At 42.6% G+C, this 7,905-nt stretch overlaps 1 long non-coding RNA gene across 1 annotated transcript; it reads right to left on the bottom strand.

Annotated features, from left to right (window-relative positions):
- Window positions 1–5,526: 5,526 nt before the first annotated feature.
- Window positions 5,527–7,905, bottom strand: LOC148201661 (uncharacterized). The gene is made up of 2 exons (XR_015784936.1): window positions 7,818–7,905; window positions 5,527–5,746 (listed from the first exon to the last, which is right to left on the bottom strand). It is a non-coding gene; the product is annotated as an uncharacterized LOC148201661 (long non-coding RNA).

Below are 7,905 nucleotides of genomic sequence, written 5' to 3'. Positions count from 1 at the left end.
GGACATTGTACTGAAATGTTGAGGAGAGTCAGAAGTGCCTGGGAAAATGTGGTGCGAGCAGAGAAGGACCTGAGGAGTGGAGTGATGGATAGCAGGGTTAGTTACCATACCTGGATTCTGGAGAGGGTAAGAGAAGTCAAGTTGCCTTTCAAGCCCATCAATGATCAATCGGCGAGTGAAGGAATATCCCAAGCCCCAGAAAGTGAAGAGGTGAAACAGTTGAAGGTTGAGGTGGAGAAATTGAGGGTGAGGAATGCTAGGTTGGAAATTGAATTACAGAAAGCTCGCAATGATTTTGTGGATATGAGGAATGATAACGAAGAAAAGTCACAGGCTTATGAAAACATTGTCAAAAGCCAGAAGGCAGAGAGAGATTATACATTCCGAGTAAAACAGGATCTTGCGGCCGCAAGTAAGGAGTTATCCATGAGGGTGAATGAGAAGAATGTGGCTCTAGAAGAGGGCAGACAGTGGAAACAACTCTATGAAGAAGCCAAGAGGGATAAGAGGGAAGCCCTAAAAAGACTAAGGGAAGCGCAAGTCCAAGTACAAGAATCGGGGCATCAAATGAAGGAAATGGCTACATCATTTAAAGCGGAGTTGAATCAGGAGCGCTGGAAGCTGACAGAGGCTGAAGGGGAATATCGAGCCATGTTAAAGCAGATGGAGGATTACATCGAGGAGCAGGAGGAGCGATGGAGGTCGATGGAATTTGAAGAAAGGCATCAGGCCTTGATAAAGCGAATGAAAGAGCACATCGCAGAGCGAGAAACGGCCGTAAAGCATTGGAAGGAAAGCTTCTCTCAGTTGGCTGCTTTGGCAAATGGGGCAATTGAAGACATCCCTAGAATGGTGTCGGAAGCTGAAGCGAGTACCCACTTTTATAGCCCACCAGTAGAGATAGAGCTTTTTATTAATCACTGTAAACGGTTGATAGACGAGATGAAATCCCTCATCACTCGGACTAGGAATTGATGTATTTAGGGATCTTTATGGTTTGTTTCCTTTAAGAAATGTAATGAACTTGTTTCCCTTTAAATGAAAGGTGTGGGATGTTGTTTAGCATCTGCTTGTGTTAATTTCCCTCAGTGAAGTCATTACAATCTTGTGATTTCCCCCTATTACTAGCATGCATCATCTTTTCTTTTGTTCAGCATGTTTCATTTCCATCTAATTAATTAAAATAATAAAGCAGTACGCGTGAGAAAAAACGACGACCAAATTTCCACGACATCCCTACCGGACCCGGGCAAACTCAAAAGCCATGGCAAGCTGGGAGGAGTCACAAGAGTCTCTCAAAACGGATGTTGGCCAGTTGAAGGACCAGATCGGCCAGATCTTGGCGACGCTTGAATCCATGAAGACTACTGGAGAGTCTTCATCTGCGCATGTTGAGGGGAATGCTCACCCTTATCCTCCAATGTTCAACGCTGCGAGCCAATATGTTCCTTTCCCACTGTATGGTTTACCTCCGGGTTACACCCCTCCTGTAGGAGAGTACTCAGAAGTTGAGCACGCTTCATTCTCGTTCCCCGCGACTGTCAATATACCACCAACCACCGACACTCAGGGACCTGTCTTAGTGTCGGCTCCCATGGTGGGCACGGGAATGAATGAGACCAACACAACTGATGGAATTCGGGTGACCTCAGTACCGCCTGTGGTTGCTAGGGAGGATTTTTCAGCCGAAGCTGCACCACACGCCACGGTGGTTGGGGGATTCGGTAGCCTCGTTGGAGCTACGGGTAGGTTGGAAAGTCTGGAGGCGAGGTTGAGAGCTGTTGAGGGAGTTGAGAGCTACGGGTTTGGAGATGCGGCCCGATTGAGTTTGGTTCCGGGCTTGAAAATCCCGCCTAAGTTCAAGGCGCCGGAGTTTGAAAAATATAGGGGTAACACTTGCCCTAAAAGCCATGTGACCATGTACTGCAGAAAGATGGCTGCGTATGCTCATGATGAGCAGCTACTCATCCACGTTTTCCAGGAAAGTTTGGCTGGGGTGGCATTGAACTGGTACACCCACCTGGAGCCATACCGAATTCGTTGTTGGGCGGATCTAGCTGACGCCTTCGTAAAACAATATGTATACAATACTCATGTTGCTCCGGACCGTCTGCAGCTGCAGAATATGACAAAAAAGGACAATGAAACTTTCAAAGAGTACGCCCAGCGATGGAGAGAGTTGGCTGCTCAAGTTGAGCCGCCGTTGTTTGATAAGGAGATGGTGTCGATGTTCGTAAACACACTCCAGCCGCCATTTTATGAGCATATGGTTGGGAATGTATCTGTCAATTTTGCTGACACCATCATCATTGGTGAGAGGATAGAAATTGGATTGAAAAACGGGAAGATAGCCTATGGTCCACCTGCAACTACAAACTACAAAAAGCCCAGTTTCAATCAGGGGAAGAAAAAAGAGGGGGAGATACATGCTGCGTCGGTAATGCCTGCGTGGAGAGGACGAGCTCCCAATCCTAATTATCGGCCATACTTAAACCCACCTCCTTATGCTGCTAACACCACGTTTGTTCACCAAGCTAGGCCTCAACAACAACAAGCGTATTATCCACCGCAGCGTATCCCAACCGAAGCTGCAAGACCGGTCGCAAACATGGGCCCAAATCTGAATGTGGGTCACAACAACAACCCAAGGGGAAATCAATTTGTTAGGTTCACCCCAATCCCCATGACCTACACTGAATTGTTACCTAACCTAGTCAAAAAGGGTCTGGTCGCCATTTGTCCGATGAAGCCCGTACAGCCGCCGTACCCTAGGGGTTATGACGCGAATGCCAGGTGTAGTTATCATGCAGGAGGCGTTGGCCACTCGACCGAAGGATGTATGGCTCTCAAATACAAAGTTCAGGCTCTGATAGATTCGGGTTGGTTAAAGTTTCAAGAGGACCAGCCCAATGTCAATACTAATCCATTGTCCGGGCACGGGAGTTCCTCGACGAACGCCGTTGAGGTTGGAAACCATGATCTGATAAGAGATGTGGGCGAAATCCGAAGTTCTAGGAGGTTTATCTTTGAAGCTTTGTTGAAGAAGGGCCTAGTGAAGGGCGATTATGATCTGGGTATAGCGTGCGCACTCCATCCGGAGGCCGGGCACTCTATTGAGGAATGTATGGAATTCGAGATTTTTCTACAAGACTTACTTGATAGAAATCTGATGCAAGTGTGCCGCAAGGTCAGAGAGGAGGAAGTATTTGCACAAATTGGTGGAGAATCTGATGTGACTCTACCCGAACCTTTGGTGATCCATTTTACTAGGACCACCCCTGCACTGGTAACTGAAGGAAATCCGTCTGTGGTCATCCGAGTGCCAACTCCTTTCCCTTATAAGAACGAGAAAGCCGTCCCATGGAGATATGGGGCAACTGCATTAGACGAGGGAGAATATGCGAATCCGACTGTGGAAAACATATCAGGCATTGGTGGAATGACCAGAAGTGGTCGAATCTTTACACCACCAGAATTGGCGAGAGAAAGAACCAATGATAGGGAAGCAACAATGGCTGCAAAAGCAAAGGAGTTCTTGAGGGGGAAGAACGTGGAGGCCGAGGAGACCCCCGACACAGAGGAGAAGAGGGAAATATCTGAAGAAGAAGTTGGTGAATTCCTAAAGTTCATACAACAGAGTGAGTACAAAGTGGTGGAACAGTTGAATCGCATGCCTGCCCGGATCTCCTTGCTAGAATTACTCATGCACTCTGCCTCGCACCGAAAGTTGTTGATGAAGATACTCAGTGAGGCTCATGTGGAACAAGGTATTTCTCTGAACAAGTTCGAGGGCATTGTTGGCAACATCGTCGCTAATAATTACCTCACCTTTACTGATGAGGAGATACCCACTGAGGGGAGAGGGCATAACAAGGCTCTTCATGTCTCTGTGAAATGCCTGGATCACGTTATAGCGCGTGTCTTGGTGGACAATGGCTCCTCTCTGAACGTCATGCCAAAATCGACATTGGAGAAGCTCCCCTGTGATGGAATGCATATGAAGCCGAGCTCTATGATTGTGAGGGCATTTGACGGCAGTAAAAGGGTAGTGATGGGAGAAATTGAATTGCCCGTTCAAGTCGGTCCTTGTGTCTTTCAAGTGACATTCCAAGTCATGGACATCCTCCCGGCTTATAGCTGTTTGTTGGGTCGCCCGTGGATCCATTCTGCAGGAGTTGTGCCTTCCACACTACACCAAAAGTTGAAGTATGTTATGGGAGACAAGCTGGTGATAGTGGCAGGAGAGGAGGATTTCCTGGTGAGCGGACCATCATCCTCCCGTTATATTGAAGTAGCCGAGGAAGCTCTCGAGGCAACTTTCCAATCTCTGGAGATCGTGGGAAACACTTACGTGGAGCCATTCGCGGTCAGCCCACATCTGTCGCGTGCTTCTATCATGATGGCCAAAGTCATGTTAAAAGAAGGTTATATGCATGGGAAAGGTTTGGGTAGGTATGGACAGGGGCGAGCATTCTCTCTGGAGGTCGTCGAGAACAAGAATAGGTATGGCCTGGGATACAAGCCCACCAAGGAGGATAGGAGAAGGCTGATAGAAGAAAGGAGGGAGCGCAGTCTGGCTCGGATGGAAAGACGGGAGCCCAAAGTGGGAAGAATTCGTATCTGTGACCTCAAGGAGAGCTTTCGCAGTGCTGGTTGGGTTAACGCTGGCCACATAGCAGCTGTGGGAGATGAAGATGGATTGGAAGGCTCCAGTTGCGTGTGGGCCTGCTCCCCGGATGCACGACTCGACAATTGGGAGATGTTGGATTTGCCCGTGATGCTTAATTTGAATAAGATGTAATAACTTTAATTAATCCTATAGCTTTACCCGGGGCTTTAGGATTCATGACTTACGGGTTGACGCTTTTAGTTTGTTATGCTCAGCGCGATAATCAAAGTGTGTTTGTTTGTGTTTTATCATCATTTTGCATTCCTCGTCGTTTTTCGTTTATTTATTTCCTTTTCATAAACTCAAATAATGCAGATATGACAATGAATGTTTTGAAAGTAATTATGTTGATATTCCTGATTTTGGGCGCCCCGTCAATAATACGGAAGATGATTGTGATGATGACCCGGAACCCCCTCCTGAACTGTTGAGACTAGTGGAACAAGAGTGTAAGGAGATGAAACCTCACCAGGAAGATGTTGAAGTACTCAATTTAGGGAATGGGGATGAGGTAAAGGAGGTGAAGATCGGTACAGCCATGAAAGCAGAAGTGAAAGAAAAATTGCGTGAATTATTGAGGGAGTTCAGGGATGTGTTTGCTTGGTCTTACAATGACATGCCAGGCCTCGATACAGATATTGTACAACACAAGCTCCCACTCAAGCCGGAATGCCCACCGGTAAAGCAAAAGCTAAGAAGGATGAAACCGGAAATGTCCTTGAAGATCAAGGAGGAGGTACAGAAGCAATTCGATGCAGGGTTTCTAGCTGTGGCGAGATACCCAGAATGGGTAGCAAATGTAACACCCAAATATTTTAAAGGGTATTACTGATAGTAGAGACTAAATTAATTCGATATCTCATATAAACAATCAAACTTTATTTCAATTACTCCAAAGTACAATACCAAACTTACAAACTTTAAACAATATAGTCTTCACCGTTGACATTTCAACTTTTAAATTTTACACAACATAATCTTCCCAATACAAATTTATTCTTTTTACAAAAATCCATGAAAGGTTTTCCCCGCATCTCTCTCATCTCTAAGCTTTTTCAACCACATCTGCAACATTATCTAATCACATATAACATGAGTTATATGATCATAGCATAAACAAATAAGGGTAAGCCAACCATATCAAATCAATCATTAAACTTGTAATAAGAATAGTTTAATCATTTATTTCTACAATTACTCAAATATCATTACCCCGATGTCATTAATTCATCATTATCAAAATCATCTTCCTCAATTTCATAAACCTTACAATTTATACTATGCTTACTCACGAAGCCTTATGGTCAGACCGCTTTCTGCCTGCTTCCTTAAGCCTCACCTGTATACTATGTCTTACTCTCTGAAGCCTTATGGTCAGACCGCTCTCTGCCTGCTTCTATAAAACTTATGAACCACATATTTATGTCAAAGCCTTATGGTCAGACCACTTGCTGCCTGCTTTCATTAACCTCAGGTGTTACTTTGTTCATACCAAGCTCTCATGGTATAACCGAACATACTACTTCCCGTAGGAAACATCATTTCATAAGCAATAATTTCTTATATCCACTCCAACATTTCATCACATCAACATTTCATACTCTCTTATCCACTCCAACATTTCATCAAATCAACAATTCATAACCTCTTCTCCACATAACTCAATCATGTTCATTCTCTAATCATAATTTGACAATAACCTATTTTGGTGTCAATAAATTAAACATATCGCCAGCTATCATACTTCATATTATAAACTCATTTTTGACCATAACGAGTATAACTCAACATATTTTCACCAATTAAAGATTCATAGATCAGCCAAAACATTTCATCATATCTTAGCCACTACATATTAAAGTCTGAGCTCAATGTAACGATAAATAAAATATATATGAAGTTTTTACCATGATAACTTTATGCATCTCCAATTAACTTATTTTATTTTAATTTCATCCTATTAGAGATCTTTCTTTACCCCAATTGGTCACCGGAGAGGACCCAGATGTCTGAACGCATCAAACTCACCTTCGACGCCAACACATATGACTAGTCACAACTGACTGGACCAGGCCAGGGCTGCTCTATGATCAGGGATGTGCCAACTCAGGTTTTTAAGGTTCCTCTATCCTACCAACAAAGGGAGGCCTTCAATAATTAACAATTTATTTATTTAAATTATCTACCTTGTTCGCTTATGCTCTAAATCTAAAATGCCTAATTTTAATATTTTTACTTCCTCTTACAACAACCTCAAATAGTATCACTACATCTATTTAATACTCATATACAAGTTATTACAGAATCCTTACTCCAGACCTTCCAACAAGATCAATTTCAGCCAAGAAACTCATTCATGATAGAATTCATACAAGATAATTATAAACAATTACCCATAATAAGATATTACTATAAATGGTCATAGAAGAATACAATATTTGACAATCATAAGAATAATCTTAATATAAAAATTCATGGGAAACAAGAAGTTGAATCTGGCAGAGCCGGTTAGACAACTTCTAATCCATCCCAAAATACAATATAATTAAATAACAAGAACAATACATGTCTGGGGAAATAAGAAGTTGAATCTGGCAGAGCCGGTTAGACAACTTCTAATCCTTCCAAAAATGCAATAAAATAAATAAGTAAAGCAATAAATAGTTTGGGGAAACAAGAAGTTGAATCTGGCAGAGCCGGTTAGACAACTTCTAATCCTTCCAAAAGTGCAATAAAATAAATAACTGAAGCAATAGAAAGTTTGGGGAAACAAGAAATTGAATCTGGCAGAGCCGGTTAGACAATTTCTAATCCTTCCAAAATACAATAAAATTAAATAAGGAAAACAATAGAATGTTTGGGGAAACAAGAAATTGAATCTGGCAGAGCCGGTTAGACAATTTCTAATCCTTCCAAAATACAAAAAAATAAACAACTGATAACATACAAGTGGCATAACATAATCAACATTACATTTTACAACTATCACACTTGGATATCAACACAAAGTATACTCTCATTTAAAATTTAAGATCATACAGAAACAAAATACTCCATATTCAAGATATAAGATCAGAAAAAACAAAATATAGCATATCCAAGACTCAAGATAATACAAAAGGAAATACTCAAAGTTAGCTCCCCTTACCTCTATTACAGACTTAATCCCCTCGTCCTCTGAAAACTTCCAGAATATCCCCTTTGAAATTCTTCCCACTCTCTTCTCTCAAAAATTT

The sequence above is a fragment of the Vigna umbellata genome, chromosome 3, assembly GCF_029865625.1.
Source record: "Vigna umbellata cultivar VRB3 chromosome 3, Vumbellata_1.0, whole genome shotgun sequence".
Classification (NCBI taxonomy): domain Eukaryota; kingdom Viridiplantae; phylum Streptophyta; class Magnoliopsida; order Fabales; family Fabaceae; genus Vigna; species Vigna umbellata.
This window is presented reverse-complemented; position numbering and strand designations above follow the sequence as displayed.